Below are 27,830 nucleotides of genomic sequence, written 5' to 3'. Positions count from 1 at the left end.
TAAGGGAAAATACCCGCCGTTTACTGTAATATCTCTCTGCTCGGGTTTCCTTGCTGTAGGATATCCATTTGCTGGCAAAGTTTACATTTTTTTTTGATTATTTTCAGGCACATGCTTTGGTCAAGTTTTACTTAAATATGTTTAAGCGACAGCAAGATGGGGTGCTGTCACCATGTGTTGGATGGGATATTACAACAAACTACTTTATAAAGTTTTTTTCAGACTTTTGTTTTATTCACTCAGGACAGTTACACCAACTATATATATATATATATATATATATATATATATATATATATATATATATATATATATACAGTATTCCAACTGTGGAAGGACATTAATAAAACAGCTTGAAAATAATATCTCATGCACACGTACTTATATTTACCTCAGGCAAGTCATTTAGTGTCCACAGCATGTTAGGTCATTAGAGAAATGAACTATAGAAGCGAGTAATTCACTAAATATATGCACTATATTAGCTTAGAAATTCATTATATATACTTTACACGTTAATAATGTTTAAATAATTATTTAATATGTTTAAATACATTTGTCATGAAAATGATTATATTTAAAAAATGAATTGGAGTAGAAAAATAACAAAAAATATATATAATTAGATTTAGATGTTGCAAAACCTGCCTTGTGTACATTTTTTTTTTATTTGAGTGTTGATTATTATGTCTAAATATAGCACTTGAATTTAATAGTTTGGTCTCAGTTGTTAATTGTAATTTGTTCAATAAACCGTTTAATAAAAAAGAAGCAATTCGTTTTCTCCCCCGGCTGTACCAAGCCTGTCCTGAACCGTGACTTCAATACCAAGGTACGTACCGAACAGTCATGTTTGTGTTACACCCCTAATATATATATATATATATATATATAAAGCATAACATTATGACCACTTTACTAATATTGTGTCCCCCTATTGCTGCCAAAACAGCCCTGACCCTTCGAGGCATGGACTCCACTAGACCCCTGAAGGTGTGCTGTGGTATCTGGCACCAAGATGTTAGCAGCAGATCCTTTAAGTCCTGTAAGTTGCGAGGTGGGGCCTCCATGAATCTGACTTGTTTGTTCAATACGTCCCCACAGATGCTTGATTGGATTGAGATCTGTGGAATTTGGAGGCCAAGTCAACACCTCAAACTCATTGTTGTGCTCCTCAAACCATTCCTGAACCATTTTTGCTTTGTGGCAGGGTGCATTATCCTGTTGACAGAGGCCACAGCCACCAGGGAATACTGTTTCCATGAAAGGGTGTACATGGTCTGCAACAATGCTTAAGTAGGTGGTACATGTCAAAGTAACATCCACATGGATGGCAGGACCCAAGGTTTCCCAGCAGAACATTGCCCAAGCATCACTGCCTCTGCCGGCTTGCCCTCTTCCCATAGTGCACCCTGGTGCCATGTGTTCCCCAGGTAAGCGATGCACACGCGCCCAGCCATCCACATGATGTAAAAAGAAAATGTGATTCATCAGACCAGGCCACCTTCTTCCATTGCTCCGTGGTCCAGTTCTGATACTCATGTGCCCGCTGTTGGCGCTTTCAGCGGTGGACATGGGTCAGCATGGACAGCCTGACTGATCTGCGGCTATGCAGCCCCATACGCAACAAACTGAGATGCACTGTGTATTCTGACTCCTTTCTATCAGAACCAGCATTAACTTCTTGATCATTCTGAGTTACAGTAGCTCGTCTGTTGTATCGGACCACACGGGCCAGCCTTCACTCCTCACGTGCATCAATGACCCTTGGCCACCCATGACCCTGTCGCTGCTTCACCACTGTTTTTTCCTTGGACCACTTTTGATAGATACTGACAATGTAGACCGGGAACACCCCTCAAGAGCTGCAGTTTTGGAGATGCCCTGACCCAGTCATCTAGCCATCACAATTTGGCCCTTGTCAAACTCGCTCAAATCCTTACGCTTGCCCATTTTTCCTGCTTCTAACATATCAACTTTGAGATGTGATGTGTCACACACACTTCTGTTGGATTTACAAATAAACTCTTAAATGTACTCTGTGAGTAATGTACATATTTCACACTTTTGAAAAAAGTGTTATTTTAACTGCAACATGGAGTAAGTCATATTTTTTGAAGTCATATTTTTTTGTATTATTAATCTGTTTGTGCAATACAAGTAACAATGATGAATATATATATATATATATATATATATATATATATATATATATATATATATATAAAAAATTTGCTACACATTTCTGAGTGAATATTGTTTCTACACCATTTTTTTTTTCAGTGTAGTGTTAGTTAAAGGATCAAAGAAAATGAAGAGAAAGACACCCTCTGTATACTCACTGTGGCTGTTGCCTCTGCAGAGCCATTATAATGATGGACAAATCCATTTCGGCACAATAAATGAGAGGAGGGAATAGAAATGTCCACAGACAGAGACGAGGGTGACATCTTCATTTAATCAACAGCAGTAGAGGCACACTGACAAAACCACACAATCCTCAGAGTGTCCTTTTGAGGGCTTGATCTCAAGTCGATCAATTAAAGTCTCTGGCCAGCGGTTAGTAAAACTTTTCACTTTGCATACACAGACATCAACATTCATGAATGTGGAGATTTAAACACTTCCTGCTTGTTGACAACTGTAACGATCTTTAGTTGCTTCCAGGCCAGGCAATTTGTCAAAATATTTGGCAAATATATTCAAATATAACATATACGTTGCAAACAGTGCAGCTCGAATTGAAAATATATTTTGTTTAATTACAAAAATGTACTTCAAATGCAAGACATTTCTTTCTTCAAATCTTCATTTTGGGTACATGCACAATGTATTTATTTTTAAATATATTTGGGACAATATAAATATATGTAGATTGAAAATATAATTAAGCTATACTAGCAATGCTTTGACCATTGTTTATATATTTTGCAATAGATTTAAAAAAAAAAAAAAAACATCAGAAAACATTTATTTTTTAACATTTTAAGACTTCTTTGTTAGGATTTGTTTGGAGAACACTCTGGTAAAATTATTGCTAAACATAAAATGGTTTACAAAAACATTTCATTATCTTGTCATGTATAAATTCTACACTATGCAAATGTTCCTCTGTCATGTCAAATATTAAACAATATGCTGCTTTTGGCACAGTCGGATCTTCCTGGTTTGCACACTAACACATCTATTACCATAAAACAGCTTTTCATGAGGAACTAAAAAGCTGTGAATGACAAGTGACACCTTAACATTTGGAAAAGAGTGAAGAAAACATCTTTTCTTTTCTGTTTGCATAAAACCCCCCAAACACTATTGGTGCTTGGTTGGTATGGTTCAGCTATGAACGATTTTAATCTGTCAATGAGTACCGTATTACCATAAGACGTGTTTTTATTTTGAAGTAGCTTGAGACTGAGTTATTCAGAAGCTCTCCTCTCAGGATGTTGTTCATCAGTCTTTTTTACATCAAAGATTTACTCTTCATAAGTATGATTCATTTGTTACAGCCATCAGATTCTCATAAACTCTTGACAAAAAAAAGGGAAATGCGAGAGAGACAGAAATTGAAACTGAAATGTGCTGACGAGAAAAGCTACTTCCTGTCTTTACTGCCGGTGAAAATACATCTACTGACGTTGTGAAATGACACCTGATTCCTACTGCAGTGAGTTCATTATGTTTTGCAGTTTCAGGATTGTGCATTATTCAAAAGCGAATCATGAATGCCTTTAAAATTCCAGTTCACATTGTGAATTGAATTTGAATTCAGTCAGAATAAAAAAAAAACCAATGCATTCATTCAAATTTGAATTCAAGGAAGTAGGATTAAAATGGTTGAATTCAAAGGATCTGCTGTAAATAGTATTTCCTTTCAGTATGATATTACCCATAAAAATGTATATTGTCATGCAACAAATGGAGTATTTCCAGAATTTTGGATGGCACCTATAGATATTTGCATTTAAATGACATAATCATGAAAAAATGGGTCGTTCTGAAGAGCTCAGTGCATTCAAGTGTAGTACTGTGATAGGATGCCACCTTTGCAATAAGTCAGTTCATGAAATTTTGGTAAAATGTAAGCGGCATTATTGGAAAGTTTAGGAAAAGCAGAAACTCAGCCAGTAAGTGAAAGACCAAGTAATGTCACAGAGCGGGGTCACCGAGTGCTGAGGCGCATTGTGTGTAAAAGTTGCCAATGCTCTGCTGATTCCATAGCTGAAGAGTTCCAAACTTCCATTGTCATTAATATGAGTACAAAACTGAGTGGCAGGAGCTTCATGGAATGGGTTTCCATGGCTGAGCAACTGCATGCAAGCCTCACATCACCAAGTATAATGCTAAGCGTCAGATGTAGTGGTGTAAAGCACGTCACTACTGGACTCTGGAGCAGTGGAAACGTGTTGTGTGGAGTGACGAATCATGAAGAACGTTACCTGCCTGACTGCATTGTGCCAACTGTAAAGTTTGTTGGAGAAAGGATAATGGTATATGGCAGTTTTCGTAGGTCCCTTACTTCCAGTGAAGGAAAAACTTCAGCATAACATGACATTTTGGACAATGATATGCTTCTAACATTGTGGGAACAGTTTGAGGAAGGCCCTTTTCTATTCCAGCATGACTGTGGCCCAGTGTACAAGGCAAGGTCCATAAAGACATGGTTGGAGGAGTTTGGAGTGGAAGAATTTGACTGGGCCACACAGAGACCTGACCTCATCCCCATCGAACACCTTTGGGATGAACTGGAACGGAGATTGCAAGCCAGGCCTCCTCATCCAACATCAGTGCCTGACCTCACAAATGCTCTACTGGGTGAATGGGCAAACATTCCCACAAAATATAGCTGCAAAGGGGCACCAACTCCATATTAATGTTGATGTATGTATGGTGTAATGCTGCATTTATGTCACGTTTTTGCTTGTAACTTCATGAAACATATTCCGAAAAGTTTATGGAAAAGTGCACATCATTATTTAAAGCAGATTCTCATGATTAAAATTAAAACATAATGCTTTGATCATGAGATATTCCTCATGGAGTTAGGGATACAATCAGATGTAGCTTTCACATGGCTTTTTCACTTGTAACTTCCTGAACAACATGTTCTCCAACCAATACACCTATATAGGTCATTTGTCACTTCCCTGAAATACGACCCATAGGAGCGTCGACAGACAGGACATTTTCATTTTAATGCATTGTTTTGTGTTTCACGTAGCTCAATTGGCAGAGCATTGCAATATATAACAATATGCAATCATGTGATCATGCGATCGTGAGTCCACACATTGCTTTTAAATGAACACGCATTTTGATTGGTAACGACAGTCATATGTCATTTCATGACGACAGATGTAACACGACACTGTCATTATTTTTACGCCAGCTAGAGGGCACATGACTTTAAAACGTAAATATAGGTCGCAATGAGGTGCTTGAAAAACAACCTATAGGGTCTTTTTTTTGGAGGACAGTCTGTCCTGAAACATGCATAGATTGTAGAAAATGGCACAATATTACTTACAGTGCTTCTGATTGAAAAGAGTCCTAAATCAACATTATCCCTTGCGTTGATCACAAGATATTCCTCATGGAGGAATGATTTAAAAAATGCCCAATCGAGGGGGTTTCAAGAGCTAAACAAAAAGGCTACCTTGGTTCCAAATGCTGTAACTTTTGATTATTTTATGCTACCACCACAAAATTTGATCCAAATGCAGCTCACATGTAGAGGAACTTCACCAAAAATGAATTGTCCTCCAACCTTATTACCTTTTATTAGTTATTGCATGTCAAATAACAAAGATACGTAATGAAAACTGGTAATGCTTTAGATTACAGCCTGGAAAGTACTGTGTAATTAAAACAAATTTACAGTGTAACTTTCAGTAATTATAGTGTACCTATAAAGTACCTATCTGTAGGGAACAATATGTAAAGTTTGGGGAATAAAGAGGTAACAACCAGGAAAATAAAGAAATTATTTATACTGTAAGTATTTTAGAACTAAGGAGTACTTTACTATTATGATAGGCAACAATCTTACATTTGGGAGCAGTTTAGCGTGAACATACACTGCATAGCTTTTTATAATAATAGTGTACCAATACACTTTTTTTTTTTTTTAATTACGGGGTACATATCAGTGCATTTATACAGTTTTTTTGATTGCAAAAGTGTACTGATTAAGTTTGGGCTTCCGTGTTTCAAAGTAAGTTAAACTAAAACCATCGCTTCTTTTTTTTTTTAATACTGGGGAAATATACTCTTGTTCCATGTTGTTACAGGGTAAGTGTGACGTTGTGGGCTGTAAATTAAAGTGGTGCTTGTTACCCTATTGTTCCATGAAGTCATGGGGTAAGTACAATAAAAACACATACACAATCTGATGAACAAAAACGAAGGTTGGTTACACTTTATTTTAAGGTGCCAGTGTTACAGTGTAATTATTAATTAATAATTAACTGCATGTACTTACTATTGGTTTAGGGTTAGGATGAAGGTTTGGTTTAGGGTTAACTGCATGTAGTGATGCATAATTTCTAGTTATTACTACAGTAACTCCATGTAACATGTGTAACAATGACACTGTAAAATAAAGTGTTACCCGAAGGTTTTTAGAAAAATAAATAATCTCTGCTAATGCAAGCTCATGGGTTCCTAAAAGCTGAAGCATAAAACAGCACATAGCAATAATGGCAGTGATCCATATGACCCCAATGGATGAATCAATGTCTTCTGAAGTGAAACGATAAGTTAAGAAAAATACAGATATTTTAAACTTTTGAAACTGTAGACTATCGCTTCCGACCAGCTGTCACCTGCGCATGCATGAGAGGGTTGAGTTCATGCTTGACTTGAAGCGTGATGTAAGCATACACAGAAACTCTCTCTCTTTTTTATAATGCTCACAACAAAATACAAACAATAACAGATAATAACAATATGAAACATTCAAGAAAGGAGAACAGAGATGCCAGTTCTTGCACAAGTTTCACAGTGCGCATACGTCACACTTCACGTTGCGCTTCACAACAGGTTTGTCAAACGTGAACTCGACACGCTGGTGACAGTTGGTCTGAAGCGAAAAGATGAGTAAATTATGAGAACATTTCTGGGTATACTGTATTTTCTTTTAATACACAATAAAGAATAGCAAAAGACATGGGATTCCTTCTTAAGATCCATGAGTGGAAAGAGTGAAAAAGAAGAAGAATAACAAGGAGGAAGAAGAAGCAAGAAAAAACAAAGAAAGGGACAAAACAGGCTACTTTCTGTCAGGACTTTAGTATTTGAAATGAAAAGTTAATTTAAAGTTGTTTTTCAAATAAAATTTTCAGAGTCAGTGATATCAGATTGTATATGTGTTTTTATTGTACTTACCCTGTAACTACATGGAGCAAGAGGGTAACAAGCACCACTTTAATTTACAGCCCGCAATGTCACACTTACCCTGTAACTTCATAGAACAAGCGGGTAACAAATACCACTTACCGTGTAACTATAACAAGAGTATATTTCCCCAGTATTTAAAGGTGCCCTCGAATGAAAAATTGAATTTATCTTGTCATAGTTAAATAACAAGAGTTCAGTACATGGAAATGACATACAGTGAGTCTCAAACTCCATTGTTTCCTCCTTCTTATATAAATCTCATTTGTTTAAAAGACCTCAGAATCTCAACATAACACCGACTGTTACATAACAGTCGGGGTGTACGCCCCCAATATTTGCATATGCCAGCCTATGATCCCAACATTATGAAAGGCATTAGACAAGGGCAGCCAGTATTAACGTCTGGATCTGCACAGGTGAATCATCAGACTAGGTAAGCAAACAAGAACAATAGCGAAAAATGGCAGATGGAGCAATAATAAATGACATGATCCATGATATCATGATATTTTTAGTGATATTTGTAAATTGTCTTTCTAAATGTTTTGTTAGCATGTTGCTAATGTACTGTTAAATGTGGTTAAAGTTACCATCGTTTCTTACTGAATTCACGGAGACAAGAGCCGTCGCTATTTTCATTATTAAACACTTGCAGTCTGTATAATGCATAAACACAACTTCATTCTTTATAAATCTCTCCAACAGTGTAGCATTAGCCGTTAGCCACGGAGCACAGCCTCAAATTCATTCAGAATCAATGTAAACAATATAACAGTATACAATACTCACATAATCCGACGCATGCATGCCGCATGCATGACGAACACTTTGTAAAGATTCATTTGAGGGTTATATTAGCTGTGTAAACTTTGTTTATGCACTGTTCAAGGCAAGCGCGAGCTCCGTGGGCGGAGAGCACAAGAATTAAAGGGCCAGTAGCCCTGAATCGGCTCATTTATAATGATGCCCCAGAATAGGCAGTTAAAAAAATGAATTAAAAAAAATCTATGGGGTATTTTGAGCTGAAACTTCACAGACACATTCAGGGGACACCTTAGACTTATATTACATCTTTTTAAAAAAAGTTCTAGGGCACCTTTAAAGTAAAGTAAAGTAAAATAAATAAATAAATAAACAAATAAATAAATAAAAATGCAATAGTTTTACTTGCCTTAAAAAATGGAAGTCCGAAATTAATAACTGATATGTACCACGTAATAATAATAAAAAAAAGGCTTTATGTATTGGTGCACTATTATTACAAAAAGCTATGCAGTGTATGTTCTCACTAAACTGCTCCCAAATGTAAGATTTGTACTTTATCAGCAGTTTCTCAGCATGAGAATGTCCAAATGTAATCATTTTTTCCCCTCTAAAAATATAAAAAGTTTATACGTACCTTTGTGATATCTACCTTTTGACTCTCCTTGCTATAGTTTTGGAGTTATGAGTCTTTACTTTTGTGGATGTCACTCTCAAATCTAAAAATGACTTTAAATGAAAGGGTTAATGGTGAAGTTAATCAGCTTAAATAAGTACATTTGCATTATATATTTTATACATCATTATTGTTACTATTGTTACATTATTGTTTTTTTTTTTAACTTTTAATGTTTGTGTTGGATTGAAATTTTGAATTGCAATTCATGTTTCATTCTAGTTCGGCTTGGATGTGTATTAAAGACAGTTCAATTCAAATTCAGATTCATGAACTAACAGGAAGCTGATTCTTGAAGTTGGAATATTGGAGCTTGAGAAGATCTGAGCATACTGTTCTGTATGAACATATCCTCATCCTCAGTGGATCACTTTCATTCCTCCCGAGAGCAGAAATGGCTTCAAACTGAATAGTTAGTGGCTTGTGGTTAAAGGGACCCTCATGTGGTAGAGTCTGGCCAACTGCTCTCATCTATTCTAGGGCACTATGGCATCTGTGATCATAGACATCCTTCTGTCTCCTTTCTCCATAACTGCCTTTTCATCATACATTTGTTCTAGCATTCTCTTTCTCCTAGTTGCACATGCTGATTAAAGGCAAACAGGGCTGGCAGTAGGGCATGTGTCTCCCTGCTGGTACTCAGCCCTGGCAGAGGAAGTTTCAAGCCCTGAGTAGATTTACATTCATGACTCTTCAGCTGCTTTAAATATTATTTGCCATTCATTACTGTAAAACAACATACAATTCTCTGTAAAAGACACATATGACTTTTCAGTTCATTCCAATTTAAAGGAAAGCTAAATGACATCTGTCCAACTGAATTCATGCCCACCAAGCCCTTATAAAATTTCTTATAGTTATATAAAATGATGTTATGATATTTGAAAGTGCACTAAATGATTACCATGTTTCTACAAAGGATACCGTATTCCAATATACAAAAAACCATGGTATTCATTATTGATTCAGTAGACAGCAAAATCATAACAAAACATCAGACATTATCACTTCAGATTTTGAAAAAAAAAAAAAAAAAAAAAAAAAAAGATTGTTGTATTATGATCCTGTACGTGCTCATAAGAAAACCTGTGACTTCCAGTAAATTCATTTCCCTAGCAGTTCAAAGTAACCCCAGACACCTGCTTAACAACAGTGTTCAAACAGTAAGTTTCAAGTGACATCACTTCCTTGCCAACACTTTTGTCAGATTTGGATATAAAAAACCCACTGGGCAGGATGCAGGGTTTTTCTCACAGAAAAGTGTGAAAAAACAGAGATGTATAGATAACAGTGAGCCACTGTCAATAACATATGAGTAGGGGGTTTTCAGGGATATAACACCTGATGAAAAACATCAATTCTTTTATTTTTTTATTTTTTTTATTTACTGGAACAGATCAAATTCTTGACAAATATGTGCCAACTTTATTAATGGTATGGCTGACACCGTCAATACAGGCTGATGTTTAGCAAGGACCCTGATGTGTCAGGGACTCTTCAACAAATCCTCAATGGCCTCCAGTAATACACTGATGCTGTGCATTGAAACATGCAAACAATAGCCTTATGCTGCAAAATTTATGGATAGTTAATCCAAAGATGTTTAATTTTCATTTTTCACATTCACTGCCCTTGAGAAGTAAAACTGCATAAGATATTAAGTCACTTCAGAGAAAATATCTAGAACACACACACACACACACGTTTGTTTTTGTGAATTGTGGGGACATTCCATAGGCGTAATGGTTTTTATACTGTAAAAACCATATATTCTATCCCCCTACACTACCCCTACCTCTAAACCTACCCATCACAGGAACCTGTGCACATTTTTACCTTCTCAAAAAAACTCATTCTGTATGATTTATAAGCCTTTTGAAAAATGGGGACATGGGGTAATGTCCTCATAAGTCACCCTCTCCTTGTAATATCTATGTTAATGAATAATGTTAATGATTTTAAAGTGTTAGTCTCATTTACTGTAATTCATTTAAGGCCATTGCATCTGCCTAAGATAGTGTTGAAAAGACTTTTGCTGCCCACTACAGGGCGACCACATGTTTCTCAGTCTTGGACTGTAGTCTGCTAATTTATGAATATTGGGGACTGTTAAAACATACTATATATGTTTTAACAGTCCCTAATTATTATTTTTTTTTTAAGTGTGCAATGGACTTCATGTGCATTTTTCACTGTCAACATGTCATGATGTCTTTTTTCCTGTGACTCCACAGTAATTGTTTAACTATGTGCCCAGGTGCAAAGAGGAAAAATTTCAAATTGCATTATTTTGGGTGTCATGCACCAGCTGAGCAACTGCCATTGAGATGACCCTGAATGATAACGGATAGCTTTGTCAAGGCATTATACTCCTTTAAAATAATTTTGGAAAAAAAAAAAAAAAAAAAAAATTAAACCATTTTATAATTATTGACCTTTCTATTGTGAAAGTGTAAAAACTTTCTTTCATTTGTTTGCTAAATGATGTAAAGCTTTCACAGAAGCAGTTTGCAATGAAACGCTATTCACATTCTTTTTGGGGTTTATTTTATCCTTCATTGAAAGCAACAAAATTAGTACATTCAATGTCCAGAAAGGTACTAAGGACATTGTTAAAAACCGTTGATATGACTACAGTGGTTCAACCCTAATTTTATGAAGGGATGAGAGTGCTTTTTGTGCGCAAAAACAAAACAAAAATTACGACTTTATTCAATGATTTTTCCTCTTCCCTGTCAGTCAGTTAAGCAGTTAGAGCAGTGCTGCATTTCCGTGTTTGCGTCTGAACGGCGGCTCATTATTGGCCAGCTCCTGCTTCAGCATTACACGCATGCTCGTGCTGCTCACGTGAAGAGGTGTCGGCCAATACTGAGTCACCGTTCAGACGTAGAACCTGGAAGCTGCAAGGAAAATAGCATAGCAGGGGAGAGACGGAACCACTGTAGTCACGTTGACATTTTTAACAGTGTTTTTACTACTTTTCCAGACATTAACCCTTTGAGCGGTATGGTCCCACATATGGGATTTTTATTTCTGTGCCCCTGGGCGTATGGTACCACATATGGGATTTCGAACGTTCAGCGACGTCACATAACTGCCAGATTCAAACTGTGCTTTCGCGCTCTGGCTGCGAGACGGACGCGCGCAGCTCTTGTCATATATCACAGCTATGCAGCGTTTTCAGCCACATAATGTTTCTTTTAAGGTTTCATACATTTAAATATGTATAAGCACCATTAAAACAATACATTAAGAGTTTTATAAAATACACACTGATGTCCGACATCAGTGGAAGCAGCAATAACAAATATAATTTGCCGACATTTATTCATATCAGACGCACATAATGGGCCTAAGTAACTATAAAGTTTACTCTATTATTCTTCCAGTTCACCAGCCACTTACTTGCATATATTGCGGGAGAAATTGATGAATTCACCTGCTGTAAATCCGACTGACAGGACTCTGTGAACTGCAGCGCAAACTAAGATGGCGGCGCACATCTCGCATTATAGATCAAGATAAAGATCATTTATAAAGGTTTTAAAACGACAAAGCACACTCACTTACACATATTTGAGAATCGGAATATCATATAGTTGATGACATGGTAAGCAATTTTGCGAATATTTTAAATATAAAAGGAAAAACTAAATAATAGCGATCCATCTGTCATACAGTGTTATTGTTGCTGCGTTCAGCGCTCGTGACACGCAAGACGCGTCGCCATGGAAACATTAAAGGCAAACGTTCTAAAATAACGGTCGCCTTAAAAAAACTCACTCTGGGGGGACAGTTAGAATATTTTAAACTCACGCTAGAAAGGGTTAAATACTAATTTCGTTGCTTTCAATAGAGGATAAAAAAACATCTTGGATTTCATCAAAATATCTTAATTTGTGTTCCGAAGGTGAACGAAGGTCTTACGGGTGTGGAACAACATGAGGGTGAGTAATTAATGACAGAAATTACATTTTTGGGTGAACTAACCCTTTAATGTGAATAATGCATAATGTATAATTATTAAATCTAAAGTGAAGATTAAGGTAACCCACTAGTAATGACTCAAATATTACCAAATCATTCAGTAGGAATTACTAATTGGAACAGTATTTTAAAGTAAAAAGCATGGTAACTCTCTAGTAATGGTGAAGTTATTGTAAGCTTTTGAGGTTTTTGTAAGGTTTTGGATAGTAATAACTCAAGTGTTATACATCCTTCTAAAGGAATTGCTGGGCATTTGGATCAGTATTCTGAAGATCATGGTAACAAAGACTCAAGTGTTACCAAATCTGTCAGAAGGAATTACTATCCAAAACGTACAAAAACCTCAAAAGCTTACAATGACTTCAATCATTACTAGAGAGTTATCATGCTTTTTACTTTAGAAAACTGTTCCAAATAATAAGAAATTCCTTTAGAAGGATGCAATAACACTAGTGGGTTACCATGATCTTCACTTTATAATTAATAATTATACAATATGCACTATTTACATTAATTATGAACCTGTATACAATATTTCTTACTGTATAAAAAAACAGTATAGTATTCTTAGGTATAATATATAGTAGCTAATAGCAGTTACTAGAATTTGCTTCTGTATAATTATCGACGGAACAGTCATTCCTAGAAATTACATTTCTCTTAAATATTCAGTTGAAAAGATGTTATAAACAACAACAACAACAACAACAACAACAAAACATCTTTGCAGTTGTCATATTCTGAGCTTTTCCCCAAAGTCAACATAAAATTAAAATTTACTTTTTTAATATGTGGTGCACTGGTTTTATGGTTCATGTTATTCCACTTTTTTTTTTTTTTTTTTTACATGCTACTTCAAAAAATAAATAAAATTGGAAATGTAAAAAAAAAAAAAAAAAAAAAAAAAAAAAATCTTTGTAAGCTTGATCAGCTTCTACTTTTCTTTTTCATTTTACAGACATAAAATGGCAATAATGCCGCACATTGAAGGGAAATTTTCATACATTTTCAATTTGTAATGTCTTTTATCTCTGTTGTGCAGCTGTGTTAGATAAAAGATGCTTTCAAAAATAGATGCATGCAACTGTGTTTATCTGCCAGTCAGTGCAGGGTAGCGGAATGTCTTTTGACTCAAATTTGTTATTCTGAACAGAAAATCAGCTTTCAAAACTTGCTGTAAACATAATTATTCAAGTCAGAAAGCTTGACATGTATCACCTCATGTATCAGTAGTTGTCAAACAATACTTAGGTCTCCCTGGGGGAAAATGTTAGGAGAATAAGAAACATCTAGTAGCATTTAAGTGAAACACTCAAAGTGATTCAAGTGCTAAAATATCAATCTGCAGAGCAGGTAAAGGTGATGTGTGTCATTTTTTTTAATACTTTCTTATATCCCAGCCTAATAGCAGAGAAAACTGAAAGCTTGATTCCCTCAAAAAGTGAAAACACTGTAGCTCTGTGGCCAGTAACTAATAATATTAATCTCAATTAATCTGGATTACATAATCAGATTCCAAAAATTAAATACTTGTAATTAGATTATTCTACGTTTTAAAAATACTCATAATCAGTGTATTTTAGTTAATGCAATGCAATATACAGGGAATGAGATGTCAGTCAGCTGAATGTGTCAGTCAGCATCAGTTGGAAACATATTTTTCCTTGAATAAACTGATTTTTATTTGTTATAATACTGAATATTATTAATTTGGATGTTAAAATATGTTCTCAAAACTCTGTACTGTTTGTTTATGTGCAGTTAAGGAGCCTATCACGATATCTTTCAGTTCTGAGCAGGGGTCTGAGGTTTGCAGCTCCCCCGTCGAACAGCGGCCCTTCACCTGCTCAGATTTTGGCAACACACCACTGTGCTTATGACAGGAATATATGTAGAACATAGAAGAAAACTAATTGAAGTGGAGAGGAGAGAGAACTTAGAGAGAGCAGTGAGTTTAGGACATAATGAGTTTAAGTCTGTTCATTGGCTTGAGAAAAAATAAGCGAAATATAGTCAAATTGGTGGTGGTCGGGGGGTCTTCTAGATCATTTGGACCATTAAGGGGTATGAGTCAACTGTTCAAGATAGCTTCCACTTCACAGTGAAATATCTGAAGACCCTCCTCATCTAGGTTCTGAACCTTCAAATTGGCATTGAGAATTTTCTTAATAGAATTGATTATACGCTTCTGTACACCTCCGTGGTGAGATCCAACTGGAGGATTGAACATCCATATGGGTGTCAGCACATCATTTTCGCACATCATTTCAGTGCATAATTAAGCACAGCTTGGTGATCATGTGGTGCCAAACAGATGTATTAAATTCTGTACTCCTCAAAAGCTTGGCCAAGGTCACCATCAGGCCACCACAAGAATCTGAGCAAGTCGGCATCTTCAGAGGGAATTTTTACCTGGTGGAACATCACTTCCACATCTGCAATAAATGTCACAGGCTCATGGTGAAATCTCATGATAACTCCAATTAGAATACTGGTCAGGTCTGGTCTTTGAAGAAGTTTATTTCATTTAGAGTAGTTACCTGGAACGAAGCCCCACAATCAATTACCACATGAATTTTATGTTTGGTGGGATGGTATACACTCCATGGTGTGGAAGTACCATACTGTACCTTTCCATCATTACAACTTAGGTTTGTAACCTTCACTGCATAGCCTTTGGTGATTATATAATTCATAAAATCAACATACAGTAGTCATAATGAAACAATGGATTATTGAGGAACTTTTTCTCAGGTTTAACAAACGCTGCTCAGCAAGGCTGCGGTTGTTAGGCATTTCCACATCATAATGGTAATTCAATGCAGAAGTGCCCGTCAATCATTGTAGTTGATTGAGAGCCCCTTTCCATGAACAGTAGGTCTGATTTTGACATTCCCATTATTTCTTCCTTGCACCATTCAGAGAAGTCATATTTGAACTGCTGGCTCCACAAATCTTCTAATCTGGAAACAGATATTCGATTAGAATATACTCGAGTTACTCTATCTTTGGTTCGGTTACAGTTACCTTCCCTCAATGGTCCATTTACCGTCCACCCCAGAGCTGTCCTCACAGCTCCTCATTTACACCATGAATTACCTCCTGTGGCTCCTATGTACCTCTTTCTGCTGTGGGATGTGATCTTTGCTCACTGGAATCGCTCTTTGAGAGACTGTAGGATGTACCAATGAACATAGACAGCAACTTAATTGTTCCTCACAAGATTTACTTATGTGCCTCGACTTCAGGCAACTGAAATGCAGACATTTGCTTTTTAGAAAGTCCAACTTATTCTAGTGAAGTAACTTTTGTAGCTTTCTACAGTGTTCCAAAATATGTTCATCTCTGCAAAAGAAACAAGGCTTGTTGCATATCTGCTTAGCATTTGTCAGACTCTTCTTAGATGGACTTGAGTCAGAACTTTGTTTGGCTTTGTTTACTGCTGTTGCCATGGAGGTGAAATTCTTTTTACCATATATACCACTCATCCTGACAGAGCTTCATGTAGTGACTTCCTTGTTGCTTGAGGTTTATCTTGCAGATCTTCAAACACAGGATGCTGTGCTCTTTTATCTTGTCTGTTAACGAACTCCACAATGTCTTTAAATCAAATTCTTCACTTGTCTTTTTCCTGTAGATCACATGTGTTCCTTCACTTCTCTCTTAATTTATTAAGATGATTTAAGTTTAGAGATGATTGTTCGCATGTTAGCTGCATTATCCATTTCATCCATATAATCATCAGGTATCATTGAGCAGAAACTTTATTTACAGGTAGAGAATCGAGTGAACAGCAGACAATCAGGTAAGTGAGTAATTTGGAGAGAGGTTGCAAACAATCACACTTAGCTTATTTCTCTCTTTTGCAGGTGACGAAGGAGTTGGATAAGTTGGGGATCTTAAGTCCAGGGAAGCATGTAACAGGAAGAAGGTGAGCATGCAGGTAAGTCGGAGCCAGGCATGAGCGTTTTCACATGGAGATCGATGAGACCCTAAGCCTAACCCTAACCACAGAGGAAGTACTGTCACAATTATGCTCAGTTTAATCTGTTTCGGTTTCATTTTCAAGGACTTTTAGTTTGCTCATCTTTTTCTGTTTCCTCGTTCTTATGTTCCTGTTTGTCATTTGTTTCTATGGTTATTCATTATATGATTAATTAGTGCACACCTATTTGTATTTGAGTTCGTTATCTTGTGTATACCTTGCCTTCTGTTCATTCAGTTCATTGTCGGGTATTGTTTAAGTTAAGGTGATGATACACAGAGCAACTTTTTGAGCAACGTTGCATGGGCACTTTCCCATTGAGAATGAGCAACAAATTTCTATCTGTATACTTTAGATCGGTCGTGGGCAATTTTTTGAGATCCTCCAATCAGAATGCTAGCAGCCGATCACATAACCAGCTTGGAGATTTCAGAAAAAAATCAAACAAGATGGCGGCCTCTCAGCGGCAGTGGAGCGAAGAATAGGAGCATGAACTTATATCTTTTTACGCTGGTTTAAGTTGTCATATGTCAACCCAAAACAGGGAATTTACCTCACTGAATGCTTAAAATACCAACAGGTGTCCAATTTAATGTGTGTAGGCTGTAATTTAGCCATCAAATGTTTTCAGATGAATACTAAAAATACTCATTTAGCTTAACATCTGTAGTGGTGTAGGCTGTAGGACTTATGGCACGTGTACGTTTTTTTTAAGCTTTTGATGTGATCGATTTTGCCAAACTCGCTCTTTTGCCAAACTAGCTCTTCTCCCTTTTCCTGTTACAAATCAGATCAGAAATACTTTATATTATTATTATTAAGATATATTTAATAAAAAGGAAGAAAATTTTTTAAAAGTTGAAATAAAGTGCCTAACAAGTGTTTATAATAAAGTATTTACTGGGTTGGCAATAGATTGGGTTGCTCCTCTCTGATTGGTTGCTGCTAACTGTCCATTGCCCTAATTAGTTGCCCTGTGTCTCACCAGGTTGCCTGTTGACGGCAACATTGCCCAGCAACATTGCTCAAAAAGTTGCCCCGTGTATCATCACCTTAACATTACTGTTTTCAAAAGTAGATCATTTGTTCCTTAAGCAGCAAATTAACAAATCAGAATGACCATATGACACTGAAGACTGGAGTAATGGCTGCTGAAAATTTAAGCTTTGCATTACAGGAGTAAATTACATTTTAAAAATAAAATACCCCCCCCCCCCCCTCAAAAAAATAAATAAAAAAATAATAATAATAACATACAAATAAATAAATAAATTGTAATAATATTTCACAATAGTACCATTTTTTTTGCAAAAATAAATGCAGCTCTGGTGCTGATTTGATTTTTAAACAGGCTTTTCCAGGATTAGACCAATGATAAAAATGGCCTGATTTGAACACTGCAATAGTGAACCGCATAAAGGTCTCTAAAAGATTTAACAATGCTGCTCTCCCACAAGAAGAAGGCTGAAAATAAGAGTTGTTATAAATAGGGTATTGGATAGATGCAATAACCTTAAAATGAATTCATATCATATTCAAAGAGTGATAAGCATCACTGAATAATTTGTGTAGCAAGAGATGAATATTGGCAACAAGAAGCGCAACAAATACCATACATATAGATAGAACTTCTGCTCTGAGGTAAGAGAGAAGAAATTAGGTGATGTAAGCAAGGTCATTATTTGGAATAACTAAATAATTCTAATTCTAATTCTAAATAATTGTAATTATAAATGGAATAATAATTAGGTTAGTTTTTGCAGCTCTAATCCTGCCTATCATGGTGTAAAGTTTCCTATATTTAGAAGTCAGATATATATATATATATATATATATATATATATATATATATATATATATATATATATATATATTTTTTTTTTTTTTTTTGTGGGTTTAAAGTTTGGAGACATCAGAGCATGTAATGAACAACTTCCCATATTTAACAACCGTTCGCATATTGAAAACCAGAGCGACTCTGGATGACTCTTCTGACAGCTGAGACACATTTATGTTCACTCTTCTGAAAATTAGTCTCATATACAGAGGGGGGAAAACAACCTTTTCCCTCCTCAAGGCAATAAAATGGCAGACATAAGCCTGGTAAAATTTATATACATTTGCATTCAAGGCATTTAACACAACCTCTTATCCAGAGCAACACAGAAAAAAAGCTCTGTAATTTTCATATGCGATGTGAAATCATCTGCATATAATGCTTTTCTACATTTAATGATCACCTAAACATCTGCAAATTATACCTCAGAAGAAGATGAAGGACCAGAGTGCTACAGTGAGAGTTTTTAGAGCTAGAGCAAACAAAATTGTCATATTTTAAGACTCAAATTAATGTTTTGCTTCAGTTGGGTGTCAATAGGATGTTTATAATTGGCACTAAACACAGGAGCCAAACATCTGTTGTGAAGAACAGGCCAGCGACACTAGCTGTCATTTACTGCGCATACCAAGAGGTCAGAGAATAATTTCAAACATCATATTTCACAGTGAGCCACTTAAACAGCTACAGATACTCAGCTGCACTCTGGGCTTGTTGCCAGTCCAGAAAACACAGTCAATATTGAAAAGAAAACTTCACCCGAATATAAAAGTTCTGTCATTATTTACAAACTTGTTGTTCCAAACCATATGCTGCTATTTTTGTGCAACACAAAAGTGGATATTTTTCAAATACATAATGACCACATCTGTCAAGGTCAACTCCCATAAAAAAAAAAGAAAGAAAAAAAGTCAGGTATCATAAAAGAAATCCTATCCTTGTGAAAAAGAGGTGCACTTTATTGTACTGAATGTGCATTGCAGATAATTCATGAAATAAAAGATCACTTAAGTGTTGTTACAAACGTCCACTGAAGGCAACTCAAAATTAACCCATGTGTAGTTTATTGAAAATAATCCAAAGTGAACAAAACAATGATTTGACTTGACTACATTTGACTTACAAAAGGTGTGTTCGACTTCGGCTGGATGTAATTGATCAGCAAGAGTTGCCACTTGCACTTGGGAAGGAGCTGAAAATGGAGACGTGAAGCCGAACACTTTCTGCTTCCTGTACTGACGCTTGTGTGGTGTTTGCATACTTAATCATAAATGAAGTGAATTAAATGCATTGTTTTTCAAATACACAGACATTTCAGAGATGTTTTCATTAAATACTTTATGGATTGCTTAATACAGCATCTATTTGTACAATAATAAAGTTCAACATAAAATTTAAATACCCTTGAAGTGGGGTCTATGTTTTTTATCAGTTTTATTTTGATAAACATGACACAATACAACATTGCAACTACATGAAACGTGCTTTTACTGTTATAAAAATACAGATTTGTGAGCATTAGTGGAACTTAGTGTCAGAATAAATATGAAACACATGAGATCGTTGTAATCTTTTGAATCTAGCCAATTGTGAAACAGCTGTGTCGTCATCAGATCCCGTGCAGCCAATCTGGAGAAGCTGCGCCAGCTGAGTGAGCTGTCTGCTCTCAAATCATTTTCGCGGTAATGCAGTACGTCCCATTGACGTGGCGTCGGTGCAGAAAAAAATTTCTTACCAGCATGCATTACTTCAAGTCATATACCGACTGGTCTGCACAGTGCTGCATGAAGTTGAACAAGCCTTAAAGGTGCTAAAGAGGATCTTTTCGTTGATTGAGAAACCAAAGACTGTTAGTGAGTTTTTGAAATGAGCACATGCGTAAGAACAACCCCCCTCCTTCACAGCTAATTTCGAGGGAACGAGCACGAGTAATGGAACACGAGTGTTTACCACCGGCATTTGCTGTGTCGTGTTAGTGGATTCATTATGTCGGACTCACCGCAGGTAACTCATAATCTGCAGTTGTTACTCCTGTCTCCTGACAAAAACATTGCATGCGGCGCCTGTAGAGTGTGGAAAGTTACTGGAGCGCGCAGCCACGCACGTCTCGCACAAGGAACGTCATGGCAGTGATTGACAAGCCAGAGGGCCAATTGTTTATGCAATGATCGCGTAAACGATTGGCTGATGTTTTTAAGGCCCTACCTCGTGCACAGATGATGTATATTAATATTATTCATTTCAGTGCACCTAATAAATAGTCTTTTATCAGTTAGTAAAGACAGTTTCAAGTAATGTTGCAAAAATGTATAAAACAAAACATTCTCTTTAGCACCTTTAAGATACACCTGAAAGCAATGAATAATAACCAATGACCAAACAGAACAGAGAACCATATGACTAAAACAACCAATGAAAATGAATATGAATGAAAATGAAATAAGTAACCAATCAGAACATGACACATACAGGAGGAGCACATGACATGGTCACACGAGAGCAAGGAATCACATGACAGGAACATGAAAAACAAATTACAAAATAAAAGACATGAATACCTGAACATAAAACCAAACCAAAAACAGATGTAATGCTTAAAGGTGCAATATGTAATATTTTCTGTCCGCTAGATTTCGTAAAGGCCTATTCAAAACAAAGGCGTAGTTTGATGACACCAAGTTTGAGCGCGGAATCCTGGAACGTGTGTGGACGTGCTGCTTCCGCTTTTCCGGTCAAGTGTATGAGGTAACACAGCTCTGTTTATCATATTAGATACATTTGAGTGTGTTGAAAATTATGTTATAACGTTACTCTGTGCATTCGCTCGGTGGCTGCTGTGAGACTTGTTGCACACTGCAGTAAGCTAGATCGATTTTAGAACATCATATTAAATGCTGGATGGCTTGTGTTGATAAATGGCATGCAATTAATTTTAAAACGTATGATGGAGAAAATTCTGTATTACTGTTTTACTAAAATAAATCTGCATCTGATTATGCTATGTTTGCTATTTCACAAAATAGTGTTTTTCTCTGAGGCATGGTAAAGCATGGTACTCGTAAAAAAAAAAAAAAAGAAAAGAAAAGAAAATTAGATTTAAACAATAAGACTAAACATGTTGAGCTATATAACAATAGTTTTCTGTCTACAAATATATCAAAACAGGTGTTCCCTTGTCTATTAAAACATGTAAATATTAAAGTGTCTTTGGGGTTTCCATGAGTTCTACAAAATAAAACTGGAAACCGAGGGTAACGCGGGTACTTTTTTAAAATAGCAATTTTCACACGATTTACAAATAGTTGTAAACATTTGGAATATTGTAAGTACTCAAGTGAATAAAATATATAACACTGGTCTAGTGGTTTTTGGATATTTTACTGCAAAATTCTTACATATTGCATCTTTAAATAAAAAGTGCACTTTGTGAAGTTTAACTTTAAAGTAATTTTAAATCATTTTTTATTAATATTTTTTCTTACTTTATTTTAAAGTATTGACTAACATGCTAAGCACAAGTACTTAGAATTAGAGATGTAGTGTGTTATTACATTTAAAGGGCACCTATTATGCAAAATTCACTTTTACATGGTGTTTGACCATAAATGTGTGTTGGCAGTGTGTGAGCAAAACCACCCTAGAATGAGAAAAATCCACCCAGTGTTTTTTTTACAATCTCAATAATTCATAAGCACTGTCTCAGAACGCCCTGTTCTAAGATTGCTCTCACTGTGACGTAGAATTGCGCTAAGCCCCACCCACGTGGTTTGATTGACAATCTGGTTTTGGCATAGACCCATCCTCCATTGTTTCAACGACAGCCGGTAATGTCTCCTAAGAAAGTGTTCTGTTGTGGGATGTAATAATGAACATAGTAGTTTTCACTTACTTCCGACATCAGAGCCACTGAAAACGCAGTGGATGGATTTTATTTACGAAGGAAAGGCGCCACTCAAAATTCCAAAATAGGTTTATGTTTGCGCGAATCATTTTTTGACTGACTGTTTTGAGAACGAGGTTCAAGTGTGGATCGTTGCCTACTGTTCGCGATCCAACGTCACCTCCAGAAGAAGTAAGTGTATTTAATGTTTTTTGAGCAAATAGTCATTTCAGTCGATGTCAGCCAATTCAATAACAAATGCGTCTAAAGTTGTTGTCGTCGTCGTAGAATGTCTGTGTATATAATTTAAACCTTGTTTGTATAGTGTGTATCCACACGTATATATATATTTTTTAAAGATATTGTATTAAAAACTGTGTATGTTTACTTAGCAAACGTTATCACAGTATTTGTGTTTGTAGTTTCAAAAAATTGCGCGAACGTTATCACAGTGTGTGTGTGTGTTACACATCCATAATTGCAAAGGGGACGCGATTAAAACTCTATAAGTACATAAATGTATCAAATAACCATTCAGAGACGTCCTGCTCCATTCTCAATTGTGTTTCTTCTGCCGGAGTCTCTTCATCATCTGGGTCTGATTCCGGTTCAAACATGTACGGCTGAATGCCATACAAAACAGCGGGTCTTTCACTCTCAGCCATTCTGCTTCTACCCTCTGTTTATTGCCATAGGTATGCAAGTTACGCCCTCATCCAAAGGCAGGGCGGGGATATGCAGCTCATTTATATTTAAGGTGGTACACACCAAAACAGCTCTTTTTAAAACAGGCCCCAAAAATGACATTTTCAAATGGTTATAATAAATTAACTGTGGGGTATTTTGTGCTGAAACTTCACAAATACATTCTGGGGACACCCAAGACCAATATTACATCTTGTAAAAAGGGGCATAATAGGTGCCCTTTAAAGTTAAATATTTTAAATGTACTAAATTGAACCTCGTCATTACAAATCTGTTATTACAAATAAATTTAAGTACATGCTATACAAATTTCAATATAAAAAGAATTTTATTTTAGTTTACCATAAAAGCTTGTTATAACATTTGGCAGTACACTTTAATTACATTTCAAAGACGATAAATTATGAAATAACATAACGATGCATTTACAGTTTCTCATTTGATTTGACAAATTTTTCCAAACTCAGATCACTGCTCTCAAAACAATTGACAGTGATCTGAGCACCTTGTCATTGTCCTAAACAGATTATAAATTTTCATCCATTTCATACGAATTACAAATCATATGCATAATTTTCTCAAAACATTGCGTACAAAATTCTCAAATGTGTTCTTGTTGCCAATATTCAAAAAAATTCTCCCATTTCTCCCAAAACAACAAACAAAACAAGCATTGTGTTATACTGAAGCCACATTTTTGAAACTCTTCACACATTTAGCAAAACAGAAGTCAATGAGGACCAAACTGTGAATCATTTTTCATTGCTTTCACACAAAATTAAATTCAATGACCACATGTTCTGAAATCCATGAAAAATGTCATTTATAATTCACCATCAGCAAAACACTACATTTTTGAAGGACATGTTTTCGAATGCTAACACACTGTTTTCAAAATTTATAAAAGCATTCAGATCAGAATGACTGCAAACTATGTGAAGTTCTGCAGGGATTATGTAAGCAATAAGGTATGAGAAGCTGTGCTGTATCGTGAATAAGTCATGGCTGAAGGGCGTTGTTAGGCATGACACAAAGTGGAGTACCTGCAACCCCTTTAGCCATGACTTATTCACGAATCACGATACAGCAGAGCCTCTCGTTACCTTATTGCTTTTGTAAAACTGTTACCACACAATACAAATATTAAAGCCAAAAATATGCATCAATGCAAATTTTGTGAAGTAAACTTTTACTAAAGCCTTCCTTCCGCCGGAAAAAAATAGTCCCTGACTGTGAACAGCAACAGAAGTTACATTATTACGCCATTAGATGGCGGCAAAGACTGTCTTTATGTGTGTGTCAGTCAGTAGCAAAGACTTTTACATTGAAAAGACTGAATTGTTGTGAACAGAACCCCTTGTGTCAGAACCCCTTAAATGTTAAAAGGACAGGATAATACATTTACACGGACATTTAAACAGATTTTCTATTACGAACATAGGACTGATCTGAAGGAAAATGCTGAATCTGGAAAAATTATGGCCTTGCCACTGCAATATCTTCTGAGCAGGCTCAGGGCATGGAGCGGGCACTGGAGAGCACTTAGGGACTGGAGCGGGCTCTGGAGTGGACTCAGGGACTGGAGCGATTTCTGGGCACCAAGACATCCCCTCATACTCAACCAAGTACTCCTAGGGGTACATGTACGGCAGCCATTTTGACTGGGGGTTCAGGCACAGCGGCCATGACGGGATGAGACTCTGGAATGGCAGACATGACAGGACGAGACTCTGGAATAGTGGCCACGATGGGATAATACGCTGGAACGGTATCAATCTTAGGACTGGACTTTAGACCGAGGGCCATCTTAGGATGAAACTCTGTGGCTGGCTGTGATCCAGCCACCGAAGCTCTCCAGACATCTGTAAATGGCCTCTCTACAGTCCAATCTGGTGATATCTAGGAGTTCTCTGGGATCTACAAAGTTTGCCCCGGTCTGGTACAAAGTCTTTATAATCTTGTCATCCAAGGAGCTGGTGTGGATGAGATTACAGAATCCCTCTGTATATACAAACAGATCGCTGCTAGATTGAGCCACCACCGCAATCTGTCCTGCCAATTCCCAGCTCATGTTTCCTTTCGTTTTGAGATCTCGTCTTCTGTCAGAAACACTGAAGAGGACAGACGGGGTAAGTACAATATAACAAGTCTTTATTGGCAGAGGCAAGGGAAGCAGAGCGGGAATGCAACACAGGTAAGGAGATGAGACTGACGATAGATATACTGAAGACGTAGCTGGTGGTTTCTTGTGCAGGTGACGAGTAAGTGAAGCAGGCTGAAGAACGGAAGATCCAGGCAGATGATGAGGGGGTACAGATGATGACAGACAGAAGACAGATCAGGCAGGGTCTTAGGTGAGTATTAGCAAACAAACGGTAGGTATCTCCAGTGAGTAATACTGGAGGGATCTGTAGTTTCTCATGGACGAGACCAGACAGTGAGGAGAAGGGAATAGTGGCTTTTGAAAGTAGTGTTGATGAGGGTGCGCAGGTGCAGATGATCTGTGATCAGGAGGTGATCTGTGGCAGGTGTGGATCAGAAGGGTTTAAACTGATCTGAACGGGTGACTGTGCTGGTGGCTGTGACAAGTACAGTTTTTTTTTTTTCTTCACTAGGACCCGTTTCTCAATACTTGGGTCACTTTTTCAAAGCTCTTCACACAGTGAGCACAAGAGAAATCTATGTGGGCTAAACTGTGGATCAATTGTTATTGCTTTGGCACAAAATGCATTCAATGACTACATCTTTCAAATTACATTAATTCTTTTCTCACTTCGACACAACAAACGCCAAAATTCGGTGAACCTACAGGCCAATTTGCACATGCTTACATACTGTTTTCAAAACTGTTAAACTTAAGTTCATAACAATAACATAATACAAAACTGAATAAGAAAGAAATATGCTACATTTCTACAGTAATATTGTAATAAAATGTATATTCTAAATCTAAAAAATCAAATACTATCAAAGCAATTAGATGAACCTGAAATCCTACACAAGCATTAATCTTTCAATTTCATTATCATCCATTCAAAGAAGGATAACTGTAATATTTTTTGGTTATCTTTTGGTAAATCAGGATTGCTTCAGAATGATTTTGTTTGGAAACATGGACCAAGGAAGACACATTGGTGGGGAAAGAAGAGTGGCAGAGAGAGGGAGGACTAGAACCCTCACAGTACTGTCCATCCATCCATCCATCCATAGTCTCCAAATCACTTGTCCTGTACATCTTTGGATTGTGGGTGAACCCCAGAGGAAACCAACATCAACACGAAGAGAACATACAAACTTCACACAGAAAGACCTGCTGTACAGCTGGGACTCCAAAACTGCACATACACCATGATACTAGATGTGTTTTTGATGTTATGTTTCACTTCTCTAATTCATTTATTATGCTGTAATAAAGTCAGTAAAATGAAAAGATGTTATTCTTATCCTATAATAAAATACTTATGTAAAAAAATCATTCAGACTTCAAAGATAAAAGTTCATAATTTATGTAATGCTCCCTGTTGTTAGTGTTTTTAGGTCAATGTGTTATGAATGACAATGTATGCTTTCTGTGTGAGAATTGTTGCCAGTGTTATGGTGGAACACGCTTATTTTGTGACATATGTGACGTTTTTTGTTGGTCTGAGTAAGTTTTGGAGGTGAGATTAACTGTTTGGCCAACATTCATCTTGGTAATGGATGTATGAAGAGTTTTGAAAAAGTGGCTTCAGTATTGAACAATGCTTGTAAGCAACTGAGAAAAAAAAAAACCTAATAAAGGGTCGAAGGTGGTGGAGAGAGTTGAGGAATGGGTGTAATGAGAGGGAGAGGAAGAGTGGGACAGGTAGAAAGACATGGGGGGTGGGAAATGAAGAGTAGAATGGGGATAAGGAGAGGGAGAAGAGATGGGTAAAGTGGAGGGAGAAGAAATTGTAAGAAGACATGGGGGGGAGGGGACAGCAGGATGGAAGAGGAGTGAAGAGATGTAAAAGGTACAGACTTTCAAATGAAATGGGAGCCACCTTAACTGACCATGTAATAAATCGTGGCCTCTTCTTGAGAGAAGCTAGGAAACAGATCCAAAGCGTTCCTATGGCATTCCACATCTACATTTATGAGTATTGTTTAATATGATTGCTAGTATAGATTTGTCGTTTTGAGACAGCCTTAGAGTGTCACGTTCTGCAAATGTCCAAACATTTTTCAGAATTGAAGTTGAAGAACACTGAGGTGGAGTTTGTATTCAGTGGAATAAGAGCATGTCATTGCTGAAAATGAAAATGAACTGTTTCTGTAATAAGTACTGTTTTTTTTCACACGAGTTAACAGACTGATTTGTAATTAGTTTTTCACACACTAAAGCTTCTTGAATTCAAAACAACAGTGAACAACATACATTTGTCTGTCCCTCACATAAAGCTTGTAATGTACGGCTAACCTGCAAGGGAGAGTTTTCTAGCCTTTATCGATCCATTTGTATCAAGCTTCCTTAAGGGACTTTTATTTTGATAAGCGACTTGACGCGCAACATTTGGACTGTATAAAGTGCAGCCCATTTCCGCCAGGTGTATGTGTGTGTGCACGCGGATTGAAGGACGCAGCT

At 36.6% G+C, this 27,830-nt stretch overlaps 1 long non-coding RNA gene across 1 annotated transcript; it reads left to right on the top strand.

Moving 5' to 3' along the window:
- The first annotated feature begins 12,738 nt into the window (after positions 1–12,738).
- On the top strand, positions 12,739–20,334 carry LOC125249973. Its single transcript, XR_007180701.1, has 3 exons — positions 12,739–12,780; positions 16,690–16,763; positions 19,771–20,334. It is a non-coding gene; the product is annotated as an uncharacterized LOC125249973 (long non-coding RNA).
- The last annotated feature ends 7,496 nt before the right edge of the window (positions 20,335–27,830 follow it).

Source organism: Megalobrama amblycephala, linkage group LG17, assembly GCF_018812025.1.
Source record: "Megalobrama amblycephala isolate DHTTF-2021 linkage group LG17, ASM1881202v1, whole genome shotgun sequence".
NCBI lineage: Eukaryota > Metazoa > Chordata > Actinopteri > Cypriniformes > Xenocyprididae > Megalobrama > Megalobrama amblycephala.
This window is presented reverse-complemented; position numbering and strand designations above follow the sequence as displayed.